Source organism: Delphinapterus leucas, chromosome 11 (assembly GCF_059928025.1).
Source record: "Delphinapterus leucas isolate spDelLeu-1000000601 "Yukka" chromosome 11, BTC_Dleu_Yukka2, whole genome shotgun sequence".
Classification (NCBI taxonomy): domain Eukaryota; kingdom Metazoa; phylum Chordata; class Mammalia; order Artiodactyla; family Monodontidae; genus Delphinapterus; species Delphinapterus leucas.
The window spans coordinates 36,364,325-36,384,219 of record NC_143139.1 but is presented as its reverse complement, the minus strand read 5'-3'; positions in this window follow the sequence as shown (position 1 = coordinate 36,384,219).

Below are 19,895 nucleotides of genomic sequence, written 5' to 3'. Positions count from 1 at the left end.
GTAGTTGTGGAGCACGGGCTCAGTAGTTGTGGCTCGTGGGCTTCAGAGCACAGGCTCAGCAGTTGTGGCACACAGGCTTAGTTGTTCTGCGGCATATGGGATCTTCCCAGACCAGGGCTCGAACCCTGTGTCCCCTGCATTGGCAGGCGGATTCTTAACCATTGTGCCACCAGGGAAGCCCCAGAATTACTCTTTACACAGGATTCTCTTTACATAGGATCTTTCCATTCTAATCCTCCTTCAAGTCTAGCAATCCCACTCTTCTAAAGGAACCACTATTAACAGTTTGTGTGAAATTAATTGTATACCAAAAGCTTTATGAAAATAAATATATTTTGTATTTACAAACATATAGTATCTACATATGTATAGACCTATATATATAGTTGACCCTTGAACAACAGAGTTTAACTGTGTGGGTCCACTTATATGTGGATTTTTTTCAATAAATACTACAGTACTACATGATCTGCAGTTTGTTGAATCTGCAGATGTGGAACCTTGGATAGGATGGTAAAGTTATATGCAGATTTTCAACTCTGTGAGGGTCAGGCCCCTAACCCCATTGCTGTTCAAGGGTCAACTGTATTGTGTGTCTATAGATCTCATGCACATGTATACATAATGTACAGCATGATTATATCAGCTGCATAATTCTATATTATAGGTGTGTCAGAAATTATTTTATACTCAACTGCTGAACATTTAGATTTTGATTTTTGTGCTTTAAAAAATAACGTAATGAAGAGCGTCTTTGCCTTAACTCTGACTTTTGGGGAATTCTCTTAGTGTTTCATTGTTAAATATGATATTAGTTTAGATAAATGTTCTTTGTCATGGTAAAATAGGCTTCCTCTATCCCTGTTTAACGAGATGTTTTTTCTTTAATTATGAATAACTGTCACATTCTAGCAAATACCTTTTTGGCTTTTATTGAGATTGTATTACTCCTTTGACTTATAAACGTGATGAATCATTAACATACATACATATATATATATATATATAATTTTTTTTTGGCCATGCCGCACAGCATGCGGGATCTTAGCTCCCCCAGCAGGGATCAAACCTGTGCCCTCTGCAGTGGAAGCGAGGAGTCTTAACCACAGGACCGCCAGGGAAGTCCCAAATCATTAACATATTAATAATCCTTCCTACATTGCTGACATAACCCTTCTTGGTAAATGTCATTCTTCTAATGAGAAACAGTTAAATTTCATTTGCTCACATTTACGATTTGGAATCTATATTCACTTGCTGATATTTTTAACTTGACCAGGAACTGGTTCTAGATGTTTAAAGGATGTGTCATTGCAAATATCAGGTTTGAAAATAGACACACACCCAGTGGCCTAGGAATCTGAGATATCTTCCACGCAACTCTCATAATAAGCAATTGCTTTAGTCCCTATTAAAAACAGGGAAGACGACTGCCAGCCCCTCCTGTCCTTAGTGATTCTGCCTCTTCCCCAGGCCTCTAATTTTGAGGGCAGGGCTGCAGAGAGAGGGTCTGAGTGCTTCGGTGACCCCCTCCACCCAATTCCATAGAGCCTGGACTCTTTCAGAGGAAATACTTGTTCTTTCTTATCTGTCTTTAAGGTTGGCCATCTGGGAGCCAAGCCACCTCAACTTTTTGAAGAGAAACAGGACCTGAACAAATTTAGAATTAAAACTGTAATTCATTTGGGTATCTTGAATCCTTGGTAGATTTTCATAGAGAAAGCTTAAGATGATGAAGATTAGTTCAGTTTTGAAAACTGAATTGGTATAAAGATATATTCATTTTTAAAACGATGTGAATGAGAAATAGTGATTTTTTTTTTTTTTTAAGGATAATTCTTCTTCCCCAACCCCAGGACTGGTAGAGCTAGAGGGGAAGTACTTTGAGAAAGTACTGGTTGCCATTAGTTATAGAAGGCCCATTATGTGGTTGTAGTAAAGTCAGTTTGTGATAATAGTTTGAAGCATTCTAAAAACTTCTTTCTGTTGGAGTACCAGAAAATGGTACTCTTCATTTTTTCCTACTCTGTTACTAATTCGTCTGTTGAATGGGGTTTGTTCTGAGCATTAATGAATGTAAAATATTTGGATTATTACCTGGCCCACAGTAAGCCTTCAGTAAACCTTAGCTACTATTACTTATTATGGGGGTAGGCAGATTCTGACATGACTTCCATTGATCCTCACCTCCTGGTATTCATGCACTTGTGTAATTCCCTTCACTTGACTGTGGCTGGACTCAGGGACTTGCTTCTAACGAGTAGAATATGGCAAAAGTGATAGGATGTCTCTTCTGTGATTACATTACACTAGACTGTGACTTCCTTTTTGCTGGAGTCTCTGTTGCCCTCCCAGCTTGTACACTTTGCAAACTGCCATGTTGACACAGAATTAAGGTAGCTTCCATCCAACAGCTTGCAAGAATCTGAATGCTATCAACAACTTTGTGAGTGAGCTTGGAAGTGGATCCTTCCTCAGTTGAACCTTGAAATGACTACAGCCCCAGATGACACCTTGACTTCAACTTACAAAAGATCTTGAAATGGGATCTAGCTAAGTTGTACCCAGATTGCTGACCCACAGACACTGTGATATTTTAAGCTTGTAAGTTTTGGGGTAATTTGTTCTATAACAATAGATAATATTATAATTTCTATTAATATTATAAACAGTATGACATAGACTTAAGATTACAGACTCTGGAACCTGACTCTGGAGTTTGAATCCCAGCTCTGTCACTTACTAGCTGTTTGACTTTGTGTAAACTACTTAATCTCTGTGTGCCTTGGTTTCCCCATTTGTAAGATGGGGATGATGTTAGGAATAGTAAATGAGATAATAAACATAAAGACCCCGGCACATAGTAAGTGCTATATCTGTTGGATATTACTTTTTTATTTTTTATTTTTGTTTTGCGGTACGCGGGCCTCTCACTGTTGGGGCCCCTCCCGTTGCGGAGCAACTGGCTCCGGACGTGCAGGCTCCGGACGCGCAGGCTCAGCGGCCATGGCTCACGGGCCCAGCCGCTCCGCAGCATGTGGGATCCTCCCGGATCGGGGCACGAACCCGTGTCCGCTGCATCGGCAGGCGGACTCTCAACCACTGCGCCACCAGGGAAGCCCGGATATTACTTTTATGAAGAAGAAACTAGGGCATAAACCTTTACTGCTAGCGTTAGCCATCAGCTCTGGTTTCCTATTAAAGTCTTTTGCAAGCAAGAATGCCTTCTAGTTTTAGTTTATAAGTGCATTTGGCTCAATGCTGAAGGGAGAGACAAAGAATAATGGTTTCTACATTATTTCATGAGGAGGAATTGGCAGTCTTTTCAAGTAAGTCTCCTTAAAGGTAAGGAGTTGGTTTAATTCTTTGAAAGAGAAGTGAAACTCCTTGCTACCTTGTCTTCTACCCTCAAATACTGCATATTACTTAGAAGGATTACAGTAAACAGGAGAGTGTGCCCTTAGTTTACACTCAGTTCTTATGGTGATAGGTTCAGTGTAGGCTTAAAATTAAATGCTGAGTCAAGTGGAAGCCAGAAAAGTAAAGTTCTAGTAGTCCAAGAAAGAGCTGTGTAGAGGCAAGGTGTAAAGAAGGTCTAAAGAAATAACTTCAATGGGTAAGAAATTAAATCTTGGGGTAGTGTAAGATCCAACAGAAGCAAGCTTGAGGACAGAGAGGTCATTTACTGAGGCAAGGATTGGGTGCAAAAGACCTCTAAAACACACAAATTTTACATTTGCACAGCACTTCAGAGTTTGCCAAATGTTTTTGCTCACGGAATTTTATTAGATCCTTACAACAACTAAGTCAGCACTAATGTGTTATCATCATTTTGAGATGAGGCCATAAAACCTCAGAGTGGTGAAGTTTCTTATTTGAGGTCACACAGCCACTCAGTGGGATGAGATACAAAACTTTCTGATCTATGTGATAGGACATTTGGTCTGCCATAGCTGTTAGCTTATTTTGATCAGTTTCTATGTCATTCTGGATAGAATTATTTAGAACTTGACATTCCTGGCTAGGAATGTACCCTACATGAGCAGCGCATGGCAGACACCATGCAAGTGAGCTAGGATTTTGAGTTCCAAGTTGCAAGTAGGTTTATTTTATTCCTGTTAACAAACCCTGCTTTTTTCCATACGATTCCTGCTCAGCAGCTATTTTGTGACACTTTCCCAAATTCCCTGATATACTTCGATTACAATTATTAAGAAAATGATAAGTTACATGGGCATTCAAAATGATTCCCTATTTAAAAATGACCCTGCACTACCCACATATGACATTTTCACAATATTTTACAGTATGATCTTGGAGATAATTTCAATACAGAAACACCATACGGTATAATGAGAAAAATGGCCTTGGACTGTGCTTTTAAAAAACTGTACCCATCATGCAGTGTTGTAATACGAGAAGTTTCATCTAACCTTAAATTTGTTTTGAAGCAAACTCTATATATGTCAGTTTTATCTGTCTTTGCCAAATATGCATCAGTAATCTTTATAAATAATCCGTTATCAAATATAAACAATGTGCCTGGGACCCAGAGCCTTCCCTAGTAACCAATGTTGAGAAAAGGATGTAAAGCTGTAGTGTCCATGTTGAGAATTTTTCCTCTCCTCCTAACATTCAGTGCCTTCATGATGTAACTGGCTGTTTCTCACTGGGGTGTTCCATTCAGATGTGCCATCCTCTAAAATGGCCTCAAGATTCCAGACTTTTCCATTACTCTCCTGAGGTACTGAGTGCCAGATGCTATTAGGTTCTCAGGGGATATGGTGAAACCAAATACAAACTGATTTTCTCACTTATTGAACAACTATTTACTGCTCTCATGGAACTCACATTCTGATGAGAGAGACATCCAATAAAAAAGATAACAAGATAATGAGGTAAAATGTATATAGTGGCAAGTGCTAAAGATTTAAAAAAGCAGAAAAAGGATTTTAAGGGGGGTGGTTTTGAAACTTTAGATTGGTGGGCTGGGAAGGCATCATAGAGAAGGTGATCTGAGTAAGAAGTAAGGAGAAATGTTAAGTGATAGGATGAAAGTCATGTTACAGTGAAGGTCTATAGAAAGTACTTCAGAAACACATGATGTTGGTGATACAGCCAACACTCATTTAATACATACTACATGCCAGGCAGTGTTAGAAGTACTTTATACAGACTAATTCATTTTATCTTCACAATAACCCCGTTCTAAGAAAGAGATCACCTACCCTATGAGAAAGTAATTGATTTGAGGTGGGATTGGGAAAGGAAATTAGCTGCACAGAGGTGATGACATTCAAGTTGGCCCTAAGTGATGGAGGTGAGTGTTGGGAATGGGGAGATACTGGATGCTGGAAATTAGTAAGAGACATAGAGACACATAGGGAAACCCATACAAAGTGTAGAGACAGAAATATACCTGGGATGTTTGGGGAATGTGACTGGGAGTCAAAGCCATTTTTAGAAATAACTGTGCCTTGATATTTTTCTAAAGGGAAAAATCCTGTTTTACTAAAGATAGTAGCATAAAAGAACAGGGGAGGAAGGGTTTATATTTATGAAGGCACAAAGGATCTTTTTAGGGACTAGGCTTTATCAGAATGGGGGGGAGAAAAAGACTTCCAGCCATTATTGGTGACTTAGGGTAAGCCGGGACTCAAGAAGTGAAACAGTAGAAAAACCACTGTCTCATTCCCATCAGCCCTTTGTCCAATCAGGCAGATACAATTGACTCTCAAATCTTTAAGTGGCTACCTCTTTGCTTAAATTTTAGGCAACTGAAAGTGCCATGTGGTATAAACAAAATATCCCTGCCTTTTGATTTTTGTGTACATGTTATATTGATTTTCAGTGTCCAAGAGAACTTTTAAATGCTGCATGAATTTTCTCATTATTTTTTCTAGAAACTAACATTGAGGTGTTTTGCGTCTTTTGAAGAATATCCTGCTAAAGAAATTCTCCCCTGTCCCGGTGCTTCTTTGAAAACTCTCAGTATAAAAGACAATGATAATTTGAATATTTTAATGATACTATGTCACAATTTTTATTACACATATCAATGAATGGAAGGAAATTTTCATCATGAGATTACGAGGCTGTTAAGACAAGAGATTGTTCTCCCGAAGTCTACAGAGCTGCCTAAATCCATGCAGTATTTTGAGTACCTTTAACTACTAAAAAATATTTCTTCTGGATGTTCTTATTTTTTAAAGCATAAATGCCTCTGAGAATTTATTCAAATCACACAAGCATTGATCTATTGGCTGTAGAACAAAGCATCATCAATGACATAGGTGACTTTTTGGAATGAAAATACTGAGTTTGACTTTATATTTCAGTTTATGAACATGCTAATAACTATTAACTTGCTCTGTTTTGTGGATTTTTGGTTCAGCAACTCTTTAAGAACCTTGAAATGGCAGTTTGCCAAGTGACTTTCTCTCTCTCAAGAGCAGGGCACAGTTGTGATAATATTTGAATAATACAAACAACAGTAGACAAGCAGAGGAAGGAAGAGGCAAGGAGGAAACTGTTTCTAGGTTTGTCTGTATCTACATGCTTATTTTTTAATTAAACCAAAGATATAAAATGACCATGATTTGTGCAGCAGAAGTTTTGGTTATACAAACAAATAATTAAAACATTTAAAAAAGTAAACTATTAGCCGTGAGTTATTGTCAATAGCAACAGTGTCAACACTACATACATGTTACTAAGATTAAGTTGTGGGATTCTTTAATCAGAGTGAATAAGTTATTAAAATTAGGGGAGGGACTTCCCTGGTGGTACAATGGTTAAGAATCCGCCTGCCAATGCAGGGGACACGGGTTCGAGCCCTGGTCCAGGAAGATCCCACATGCCACGGAGCAACTAAGCCCGTGCGCCACAACTACTGAGCCTGTGCTCTAGAGCCCGCGAGCCAGAACTACTGACCCCGCGCACCTAGAGCCCGTGCTCCACAACAAAGAGAAGCCACCACAGTGAGAAGCCCACGCACTGCACCAAAGAGTAGTCCCCGCTCTCCTCAACTAGAGAAAGCCCACGTGCAGCAACGAAGATCCAATGCAGCCAAAAAATAAATAAATGAAAATAAATAAAATTAGTGGAAGAAGTTTGGCTTACACCAAATAAGCCATAATTTGATATTAAATGAATTACACATATTTCACAGGATCCTGCACTCAGTCCCCTTCTCTCTTCTTTGTTCCCCTGGGCAATTCTCCACCCATATCTGTAACTCTTATCCAGGAACTGATCACTGCTAGATCTCATCCTCACCTCTGACTGCTGTCATGTGTTACAGACTTAACTTATTAATTACTGTCTCATTCTAGATTGGGGAACCTCAAAGGCAACAAATCCCCAAATGTTCTCCTCTTCTCTCCCCTCCCAATTTTTGGTTAATGGACCCATAGTTCATCCTGGTGCTCAAGCCAAAAACCTATCAATCATCCAAGAGGACCCCCCTCTCTATCAGTACATCCCTCTGGTAACTATCTCCTTCTGTCTCTTCTACCTTTTTAATATCCTCTGAATTTCTCTCTTTTCTCTTTTCAGTGCCACTGTCACATTCGCACCCTTGTCATTTCTCACATGAATTATAACTGGTGCCCACATCTCCTTGCCCTTCACAATTTATTAGCTATGCTATAGCTGGAGTGACCTTTCTAAGATGCAAGTCTGATCATGTCATTCTCACACTTGTCTTCCCAAGTCTTGTCATCATTTACAAGACAAAGCTGAAACTTTTTAGTACAATCTGGCCTTTGTCCTTGTTCCAGCCTCATCTGTTGAGACTCTGTTGCATCTTGTGTTTTGCAGCCATGTTGAATGACTCATGATTCCTCAAATGATCCTCTATCTTTATGTATCATCTTCTGGAATGCTTTCCCTCTGCTTTTTTTTTTTTTTTTTGGTTGCGTTGGGTCTTCATTGCTGCACGCAGGCTTTCTCTAGTTGTGGAGAACGCGGGCTACTCTTTGTCGCGGTGCGCGGGCTTCTCACTGCGGTAGCTTCTCTTGTTGTGGAGTATGGGCTCTAGGCACGCAGACTTCAGTAGTTGCGGTGCAGGGGGCTCAGTAGTTGCAGAGCGCAGGCTCAGTAGTTGTGGCACATGGGATTTGTTGCTCCGCAGCATGTGGGATCTTCCCAGACCAGGGATCGAACCCATGTCCCCTGCATTGGCAGGTGGATTCTTAACCACTGCACCACCAGGGAAGTCCTCCCTCTGTTCTTTATTCAGGAAATTTCTTGGCATACTTTAAGACTTGCTCAAGTACAGCCTCCCTCAGGAGGCTTCTTTGAACTCTGCAGGCAGTCAGGTACATTCCTCTTAGTGCTTCCACAATGCCATGTTTGTATTTCAAATAAACCATACATCTCACATTGCTGCAAATATTCATTTATATGTTTTGTTATCTAAAATTTGATTTCTGAAAGTCAGGAACAGTGCTGTTCCCATTTTTTCATCCCTAGTGCCTAGGATATAGTCAGCAAATTTATAGGTCCATACTATACACCAAGCACTATGGGAGGTGCTGGGCTACAAAGATAATATAAATAGCCTAGGGATTTGTTATATTCACATATCCACCTGTATGCCTACACAATGATCCTTCCTTAGTTCCATCCATCCATTCATCCAATAATTACTTTTGCAGGCCTACTAAGTGCCAATACTGTGTTCTCTAATGGTAAACAAAACAGTGTGATCTCTGTTCTTGCGAAGCTTATCATCTACTAAGAGAAATAGATATTAAGAGAGTAAGTACATAAATAAATTACTACAAACCAGGAAAAGTTCATGAAAGTTAAAAACAGAATATTACAAGAGAGAAAGTGATATAGGGAAACTTCTTTAGATTGGGTGATTAGGGAAGACTGCTCTGAAGAAGTGGCGAGTCAGTAAACAGTAGGCTATAAGTTTTCAGTAAATAAATGAATGAAATTAAGCTATAAATGTGCATTCTGGAGGAAGCGTATTCCTTTGCTCTGTCACGCAAGAGGCCAGCAGGTTCCAGGGCTGAATGGTCACAGGTGATGAAGCTTCTGAAAGGTGGATACCTCTTTCTGTCAGAGCTGTGCCCTCTTCCAAGGACTTGGCAAAAATATAGCTGTGGCCAAAAGAGGAGAGAAGGCGGGTGTCTTGTGGCTCCCTTCCCTGAGGTTTGAGTCAATAAAGAACACTATAGGACCAGAGGAGAAGCCCAGCAGCTTTCTTTTTGTTGGCAGTCTTAGGGTCTTCTGCTGTCTCATCATTGGATCTTTCCCCCTTTTAAAAGAAGCTCTCCAGAAACGTTCGGTTTTTACTCATTTTGACTACGGTTAGCTTGTGGGCTTACCAAAACAGACTGAGACAAGCGTACAGTATGGGAAAGAGGCCCGAATGGAAGTGGTAAATAAAATAATGGGCGGGCCATGCATGGACTAAAATAAGTGTCGGATTCTGATTTAAAGCCTGCCATCAGATGCAGCTTAATTGTCACTTGCCACTCGCTGATAGGGTTTTGATATGAGTCTGCAAGCAGTTGATTTATTATGGTCTCTGTGCAGTCAAACCTCTCTGCTAATGATAATCTGTATTTGCAGCCGCTCCCCAGCGCTAGCATCACTGCCTCAGCTCTACCTCAGATCATCAGGCATTAGATTCTCATAAGGAGCGTGCAAACTAGATCCCTCGCATGCGCGGTTCATAGTAGGGTTCACGCTCCTACGAGAGTCTAACGCCGCTGCCGATCTGACAGGAGGCGGAGCTCAGGCGGTAATGTGAGCGATGGGGAGTGGCTGTAAATACAGATGAAGCTTCACTTGCTCACCTGCTGCTCACCTCCTGCTCTGCAGCCCGGTTCCTAACAGGCCAGGCACCGGTACCAGTCCGTGGTCCGGGGGTTGGGGACCCCTGATATGTAACACGCAGCACTGTTAATTATATTTATCATGTTGTACATTACATCCCTGGTACTTGTTTATCTTATAACCAGAAATGTGTACATTTTGACTTCCTTCATCCAAGTCGCCCTCTCGCCACTACCTGCCTCTGATAACCACAAGTCTAATCTTTTTTGTGTTTGTTTGTTTTTGAAATATAATTGACCTGCAACACTATGTTAGTTCCTTACACACAACTAGGGAGTCCATATTTCTGTACATTTCAAACTGATCAGCATAAGTCTGGTTGTCCTCTGTTATTATACAAAGATATTACATAATTATTGATTATAGTCCCCACACTGTGCATATGTGATTTTTTCTACATTTACCTTCCACCTATTTAATCTTTTGTCTTCTTCTTTTCACTTGCCTAACTTCACAATACGTCCTCATTTCTAGACTTTAAGAATTTTTCATTCCATTTTATACTCATATTTTATTTTCTGATTTTTATTTCTAAAATGTTTTTTTGCTTTTATCACTTTAATGTTTTAACTTTTTAACTGTGGTTCCTGGGCATAGATTACCTTCTATTTATTTTGACTCTATTATTTAAAATTCTTGATTTTTAGAGTTTTTATGGTTTTTTAATTCATTTAATTTTAATTGTATTTATTTATTTATTTTTTTGCTGTTGTGGCCTCTCCCATTGCGGAGCACAGGCTCCGGACACGCAGGCTCATTGGCCCTGGCTCACAGGCCTAGCCGCTCTGCGGCATATGGGATCTTCCCGGACTGGGGCACGAACCCACGTCCCTTGCATCGGCAGGCGGACTCTCAACCACTGTGCCACCAGGGAAGCCCTAATTGTATTTATTTTGTATTTAATATCTTAGTGTTTAAAATTAAACTCTCTGAACATAAGTTTGTCCATTAATAAAATTTACAAGACATATAAAATTACAAAGAAGAGAGTAAAAATATCTATAATTCTGCCATCCTGAGACGGCACTGTTAAGATAATACATATGTATATATACTATATGTTATCGTGGGGGAGTATATTGTGTGTGTGTGTGTGTGTGTGTGTGTGTGTGTATGTGTTTTAGACATAAGATTAGTGTTGTATGGAGGTTTGTATCCTAGTTTTTTGGGGTTTTTTTTCCATTTAGGTTTATATCCAGGGCATTTTGCTACATCATTAATATTCTTAAAAAATTTCCTGATGGATTCCAATAGATGAGCTCTTGGGGCAAGGAGACAGCTAGTAAGCATTCTGAACTGGTTTGGGCACTCCACTCTCCCTTACTTAAAAAAGGTTTGACCTGCTCAGTGACATTCTGCAGGAGATACAAGTTCCCAAGCTTACCCTTCAGGGTGTATCAACCAGCAGACTGAATACTGGGTATTAGGGTCCTCTTATCAGAAATATTCCCAGTTCTCATCTTTGTCCAGTGTGCTGTCTTAGATGGCTGGAGCAGAGGCTGAGATGGATTCAACCAGGTCTCAAATAAGAAGTTCATAAAATGTTAAGTCCGGATATTATCTCTTAGTCTAAGAGGAAGGTGGTGTGGCCATTTCATAGACCAAACACCATTATGATATGCTCAAAGTGGATTAAGCATGTTCTGAAGGCCACCTTCTGTTCATGGCTTCCTGGAATCAGAACAGTTATACGCCTCTGGGGGTATAGCTTTTTTGTTTTTTGTTTTTTTTTTGCGGTACGTGGGCCGTTCACTGCTGTGGCCTCTCCCGTTGCGGAGCACAGGCTCCGGACGCGCAGGCTCAGTGGCCATGGCTCACGGTCCCAGCCACTCTGCGGCATGTGGGATCTTCCCGGACCAGGGCACGAACCCGCATCCCCTGCATCAGCAGGCCAACTCTCAACCACTGTGCCACCAGGGAAGCCCATGGGGGTATAGTTTTTTAACGCTTGTGTCCTATCAAGTTGAGGCAGGAGGCTGGAGAGCAGCAGGTGTGGATAATTGTTACAGATTGTGACTCTGATGCCATGGTGTCCTTGTGTAGAGCTCATTCCCCTGGTTACCATGCTCTCCTTTTTAGGGCGCTTGGGTAGCTTTTCCCTTGAACTCCATAACTTGGCTCACAAGACCTGTCTCCTGTCTATCTCTCCAAACTCATTTCAATTTCCCCTTTCTCCTCCATTTCTCAGCTAGTGAACTTCTTTCTGGGCTGGACCCTCTGCATGAAATACTCTTTCCTCTTTCTCCTCATTTAGATAACTCTTACTTTTTTTTGGCCACGTGGCTTGTGGGATGTTTCCTGACCTGGGATTGAACCCCGTGCCATGGCAGTGAAAGCCCCGAATCCTAACCATTAGGTCACCAGGGAACGCCAATAAATCTTACTCTTTCTCCAGGTTTCTGCTTGACTCTCCCTTCTTCCAGAAAATACTGCAGCTCTCTATTTACTTCCATTCACCCATCAACCGAATTCTGTTTTAAAGGTAATACATACACATGGTAAAAACAAACAAAAAAATAGTAACAAAACAGGCTTCACTCTTCAGATGTATCTCCTTTAAGCCGTTTTAAACTTTATTCCAGTAGATAGCATTATACATTCTAATTATACCTCTGTTTCTTGCTTTAAAAAATTTGAGTGGTACCTTTTGGCTTTATGCTCTGAAAGGTGAAGAATTCAGTGCACTTATATTCATCTCTGCTCTGCTCTCCCCCGCTACCTCCAAGTTTTAGTTAGGTATATTTTCTACCTATTTTTGTGTTTACCTTTATAAATTTGTAATGATTTATATTTGTATTTAATAACTCCTTGCTCTATAAAATGAAAGAGTAAGCACAGCTCTACTTCCCCTGCATACACATCCCCTGTCCCTTTTTTCTTTTATCTTTTTTTTTTTTTTTTGCCGTACGCGGGCCTCTCACTGTTGTGGCCTCTCCCGTTGCGGAGCACAGGCTCCGGATGCACAGGCTTAGCGGCCATGGCTCACAGGCCTAGCCGCTCCACGGCATGTGGGATCTTCCCGGACCGGGGCACGAACCTGTGTCCCCTGCATCGGCAGGCGGACTCTCAACCACTGCGCCACCAGGGAAGCCCTCTTTTATCTTATTTTAACTAATCCATTACTTGTATATTAACAAAGCTTCTATTATTTCCTTGCTCTTCTATATAAAATACACTTGTTTTCCATTCTTTTCCTATAATTACTTCTAAAAACTGAAAACCAAAAAGCTATATTTACAATATTGAGTATGTTACTATACTTTGGAGAAGCAAGTAGTGTGATTGAGTTCATGTTGACAGTAGTGTTTGTGTGATTAAATCTGTCCCTTTGGAATGAGAATGTTCCAGTCATTCTCTTTTGTTCCACTCCAAAAAATGGCTCAAAATTGAGTTTTCAATTGCCTTACTTTTTTCTTGAAAGGAAAATTTATGCCATCATTTCACAGTTAAGAACTTCTGGGTTTTAATCATACAATTTGTACAATAGAATTTCCTTTCTGATTTTCTAGGCATGCTGTAGAGCTGAGATCCTGAAACCTCTTGACTCCAGGTCAGTGCCCTTGTTTCCTGAACTTCTTTTTCAGTTTACTGTAGTATGTCCTCAAGTAATTTTTTTTTTCAAGAAGGCTTTGTGGGACATAAATTCTCTAAGTGCCTGAACAACAGAGTGACACTATTGTGTAGTAAGTTAGAGTATGTACTCTGCAGCCAAACTCCATGGATTCAAAGCCCAGCTCTGCCTCCTCTGAGTGACATTATCTTTAGCAAGTTTCTCATCTTCTCTGTGCCTCTGTTTTCTCATTTAGAAAACCAGGGATAATAATATTGCTAAATTAATGCTATTGTTCTGAAGATTAAATAAATAAGTTAATTGCAAAGAGCTTGAAACTGATCTGGTTCATAGGAAGAGTTCAAGAAGTATCAGCCATTACAGTAAGCCTAAAAATGTCATTATTTTTCCTCACCCTTCACTAATAGTTAATCTGAGTATAGCATTCTAGATTCAAAATCATCTTCTTTTAAAGTTTTGTAGAAACTTGAGTGTTGCTGTTGAAATGCTTAATTTCCTTTCCTTTAGAAATAAAGTAGATGACCTGTTTTCAAGTCTTTTATTCTGGTATATTTATGCATTTTCTCTTAATACTTGAAATTCAAAAATTTTACCAGGTTGTGTTTACCAGGTATAGTGTTTTTCTTTCATACTCATTGGTACTTAGTGAACTGTTCTGTTCTGAAGATTCTAGATTTTCTCCCAGTGACATTTTTTTCTATTAATATTATTTTTTTTTCTGCCTTGCATTATCTCTGCTCTCTTCTTTAGTAATAGCTACCATTTCTGCAACTTTATTTTCAAGATCACTAATTTGGTCTTTAGCCTTGTTCATTCAATTCTGTTACCTATCTTTTCTACTGTTTTTTCTTTTAACAGTCATTTTAAGACCTCTTTCTTTTTTTTTAAGAATTTTTTTTTTGATATGGACCATTTTTTTTTAAAGTCTTCATTGAATTTGTTACAATACTGCTTCTGTTTTATGTTTTGGTTTTTTGGCTGCGAGGCATGTGGGATTTTAGCTCCCCCACCAGGGATCGAACTTGCAGCCCCTGCAGTGGAAGGTGAAGTCATAACCACTGGACTGCCAGGGAAGTCCCTAAGAACTCTTTCTTATTGATCTTTTTCACAGCAGCCAATTCTTGTTCTATTCTTTTTTTTAATTTAAAAAATTTTTTATTTATTTTTGGCTGTGTTGGGTCTTCATTGCCGTGTGCAGGCTTTTCTCTAGTTGTGGCGAGTGGGGGATACTCTTTGTTGAGGTGCGCAGCTTTCTCATTGCAGTGGCTTCTCTTGTTGTGGAGGACAGGCTCTAGGCATGTGAGCTTCAGTAGTTGCGGCAGGCGGACTCAGTAGTTGTGGCGTGCGGGCTCAGTAGTTGTGGCTCTTGGGCTTCAGAGCACAGGCTCAGTAGTTGTGGTACACAGGCTAAGTTGAACCACAGCACGTGGGATCTTCCCAGACCAGGGATCAAACCCATGTCCCCTGCATTGGCAGGCAGATTCTTAACCACTGCACCACCAGGAAGTCCCAATTTGTTCAATTCTTGCAATGCCTTCTTAAGTCTCTTTGGGAATACAATTTTTAATTTATGAAGGTTCTTTTCTGTTCTTTGCATCATTTCTCTTTCTTCTTGATCAGTTGTTCATTGCTTATTGATCTTTTTCTTTCATGCATCAAGTTTTCCTCAAATATTTGGTTGTCTGTTTATATTTAAGGATAAAGAACCGCATTGATTAGTATAGGTAGGCAGCCTGGGTTTTTATGGGTCTGATTACAGTTGTATAGATCTGATTACCCAAAAGCCCTCTCTTCTGACAGGGAGGGCTGACTTTGGGTAAGTGGGTTGACCTCACCAGACATTGAAACTGATGGTTTGATCTTGGACATTTCAGCCTCCGGAACTGTGAGAAATAAATATATGTTGTTTATAAGCCACCCAATTTATGGCATTTGTTATAGCAGCCCAAATGGCTAAGACAGATGTGTTTTGCTATGCAGTTGTTTTTGATTTCCATGGGCTTAGATTTACTTTTTTAAAAAACAGCTTCTGGGTTTTGTGTCATAGTTAAAGACCATCCCTAGTCTGAGGCTTTAAACAATATTCTATGTTTTGTTCTAGTTCTTTTAGTTTACTTTTTTACAGTTAAATTTTTGACCATACTATGTTTGGCTTTGTGTTAAGTGTGAGATTTTGATCCAACTTTATTTCTTCCACATGGTCACCCATTTGTCCCAACAACTTATGTGCTCATTTTTTATTTTGATGTCTGGAATTGTCTCTCAACAATGGCCAGTCTTTTAACATTTCAGGTGTGAGTCTGGGCAAAATGGTGTAATTTCTTTTAATTAGAATGGCTTGTGAGCCAGGAGGAAGGCCAGCAGAAGATAGCCACTAGGCTCTGAGGCAGTGAATCCCAGCACTGGGAGTCACTAGAATCAGCACACCTGATTAGAATAGGTCACCTAGGTTGTTGTGGAACTTAAATAATATAACTTATTTTTACTACCTGAAAAAAATATTATCAGGTATAATAAATATGGAAAAACCTGAATTTGACTTAACTGTGTATAGATTTCATTCATCCTCTGAGTGCCTCACTTTTCTGGGTTTACAAAGCAAGATTAAGTTCCCTAAACTTTGTAGATCCCATGCCAAGTTTTAGCTGGAGTGTTAATATTGATAATACACATCTAGATATTATAATTGTTTAAACAAAAATATCCAAAGAGGATTTCCTACTTTCTGAATGATTGATAACCATCTCCCAATGAAGAGTTTTGATCCTTTACAATGTGTTTGCTTCTATTAATGTTATGAATATTGTTTCATAAGTTGGTGTTAGGCTATGACCTTTCTGCTTTTAGAAGAGAGAAACCCTCTTCTCCTCTAAAATTATTGACCTATGGGCTTCTGCACATTCCTTACAAAATACAAACTACCTTCCTTGTTAAATGCTAAGTTTGGGCCTCTCAGACCAGAAATTGTGCTTAAAGTGCGGGTTGGCTTTAAACTTGGCCACCTCACCACAGATCTTCTAACATTTTGTGAGAAGGAAATATTAGGATGACATATGATTATTTATAAATTATTGGTCTTTTATTTATATTCCCATTCCATTGCTGTGAAAAAGCTATGTGCTAAGATGCAGTTATTAAACTGAGAGCTTAATAAGTAAGTGTGTTTATGCTTATGTACAATATGCAAGCTGATAGGAATTTGCCAAACTCTGAGGAAAAATTTATATGCAACCTCTGAAAGGCTATAGAACCTAATGGCATACATTTTGTGTCCTAATCTCACTGAGGATTTTATCTTGTTTTTCTGACACTTATTTTTCCTTCCCCTGATTTCTTTACTTAATTATATTTCTGTTGTACTTGAAGCCTATTTTCAATAACTTTTCAAGGAGATGATGTATAAATATGTTTTGGTATTCCTTTTTTCTAAAATAGCTCAGTTCTTGTTTGGGAGTGGTTCCGAGAGGGTTAACATTTGATGTTAATATATATCTATAATCTCATTCTATACTACTAACCTATGGAATTATAGCAGTGCCATGCTTTGTCCAAAACACAATTCTCTGTGACCGAATCTCATAAAATGGTGTGATCAGCGTTTTTGTAGCCCATAAGCTGCAAGTAATGCAAGTTTGAAAATCAGTTGTGTACAATTTTCTGTAAGACTGATTTTATCTAGAAGAATTACATTCCTTTTTTAGGTATTTGATATATAATTTCTTACTTGGGAGAGTTTATAGAATAGGGATTATAAATAGAGCTGATTTTATTTTTAGACTGATAGCCTGTTGAGACATATCTAAGGAGTAATAATTCTCCTTTCACTAAAGTTGGCATATATTATAAAAAGGACTGTGGCACTTCTTAACCCAGTTTTAGCATTCATGTAATTATACTGCCAATGTGTTTTTTAATTCAAACTATTTTTTTGGATGAGAGTACATGGTAAGCTTACTTATTTATCTATTTATTGAATAATTATTTACTGATGGCCTACAATGTCATTTAGTGCTAAGTTCTAGGAACTCAAGGATGAATTAAGGTACATTTCCTGGTCTGCAGGAATTTATAAGCTACAGTCAAATATGCAAACAACTAATTACAATGTAATATGATAATTTCTCTGTGGATACACAGATAATCTTCAGTAGGAACAAAGTAAGAGCTCTTCAGCACATCTGGGGGTAATATTTTAGCTTAAGCTTGAAGTATGAAGAGTTTTCCAAATGCAAAAGCAGCAGAGAAAATAGCATGTGCAAACGAAGGAAGTGTGAGAGTTTGATGTATTCTGGAAAAAAAAGGAAAGTAGCTTTATTACAGATAAAAACTGGATTGAATGATGTAGCTTAGATGTGTAGTCATATGAGGACTCTTAGTACTTCTTCCGGAACTACATTTACCTCCTAAACTGCCACACCCCTTCCTCAAAGGGACAGACCCTGCCTTTAAAAAATGACCCTACAGATGAGCAGCAAATGGGGTATGTCAGTACATTGGCTGACTCTGAAAGGCTAAGCAGTGTATTCCCTGAAATTCACCAGAAAAATCACTCAGGCTTTCATGAGAGTTATGATTTGAGAGTGATAGGCCATTTGAAACAGAACATATGTGTTACTGTAGCAGAAGTGTCTTAAACATGAGACCAAGAAAAAAGATGTAGATGATGTGCACTGCAAAGCTTTGAGTCAGGGCATAGTTTCCCTTTTCACCATAATGAGAACATCCAGTGTGATGTATGAAGAAGTGGTTAAAGGAAGCAAGACTGGAGGCAGAAATTTCTGAGGCGTCTATGGTAGTACTTGTGAGAGAGGTGATCTGGAATGCAATGGGGGTTGCAGAGATGCTTCAGAGGTGAAATTGGTGGGATGAATTGGGAGACTGGGATTGACATATATACACTAATATGTATAAAATGGATAACTAATAAGAACCTGCTGTATAAAAAAATAAATAAAATTCTAAAATTTAAAGAAAAGGTAAAATTGGTAAGAATTGGAGTTTAATTGTAGAGGGAAAGCAAAGAAGAAGAAAAATCTAGAATGACTCTCAGATTATGGCTTGGGAAATTGGTTAACATTAATTAATCTAGATCAGCAGTTCCCAACCTTTGTGGCACCAGGGACCGGTTTCGTGGAAGACAATTTTTCCAAGGACGGGGCGTGTGTGGGTGTGGTTCAGGCTGTAATGTGAATGATGGGGAGTGGTGGGGAGCGGCAGATGAAGCTTTGCTCGCTCACCTGCTGCTCACCTCCCACCGTAAGGCCCGATTCCTAACAGGCCGCAGATCGGTACTGGTGCGCTGCCCGGGGATTGGGGTCCCCTGATCTAGGTAATACAAAATGAAAGCAAAAGGGTAGATTCAGTTTGGGACACACTGAGCTGAATATACTTGGAGGAAATCCCGGTTATAGATATTTATTGGAGATTGTATAAATGGACCTAGAGGTAAGCGAAGGGATGTGAATTAGTGATAGAAATTTGGGGTGATTAGCAATTTAGTCATAGTTAAAGCTAAAGGCATGATTAAGTGGATTGGGGAGAGTTTGTGGAATAGGGAAAGAAAGTGGTTGTACCTCTGCCCTCATGGGCCAGAATGAGTTGGGATGGATATGGAGTGCAGTCCAGTTTACCTATCCTTTCCATCCTACAAAGCACTATGTTCTCTCTGTTAGAACATAGGTAATTTAAACTTAAACTCAATCTTAGGTTAACAAAGAAACTCCTATTGTTTCAAACAAATGAATGTATTATCAGAGTGTTAAATTATAGGAAAAGTTTGAACAGTAGACCTTAAGCCATAACTGATCCTGACATTTTTTAGCTGTAATAAACTCAGTTGACCCAAATAAATATTTACTTAGGCATTGAATAGGAAGTACAGATAACACTTACCATGTTATTGTTCCAAGCTTAGTTTATTGTTTAGGACCATAATTCTAAAGCATGCATTCTTAAGGGAGACAAAAATTGGTTCTTGCGGGCAGAAAACCTTAGCTATAACCATGGAGGTCCTCCATGGCCCAGCCCCTATTTGACAAAATCTTATTCCTTAATATTTAATTTTTCTTGTTAAGTTAAATTAAATTTAAATTCTCCCTCCTTAGAGGTTAATAATGAAAAAAGAAAAAGGGCTGAGAAACACTATTCTTAAGACATTAAGAAAGCAGTTTGTAGAAGATATTAATTTCGGATATCTTCCCTATGGTGTCTAAGATGGACTGGCTTGTCTTTCTATTTATTTATTTATTTATTTGCTAGCGTTCATTCAGGGAAGAGGATGGAACAAAATCACTTGCCCTAATTGTGAAGTTTTTACTGCTTTTTGGTATAGAATTTACAGAAAATGTGGGTATCTAACTATATAAGCTTTCAACTGAAGATTTACTTTGGGCATTGCCATTTTTTTGGGCATCTGATACTAAAAAAATTTGATTATTTTGAGTTTTAGCCAACATATTAAATAACCAAA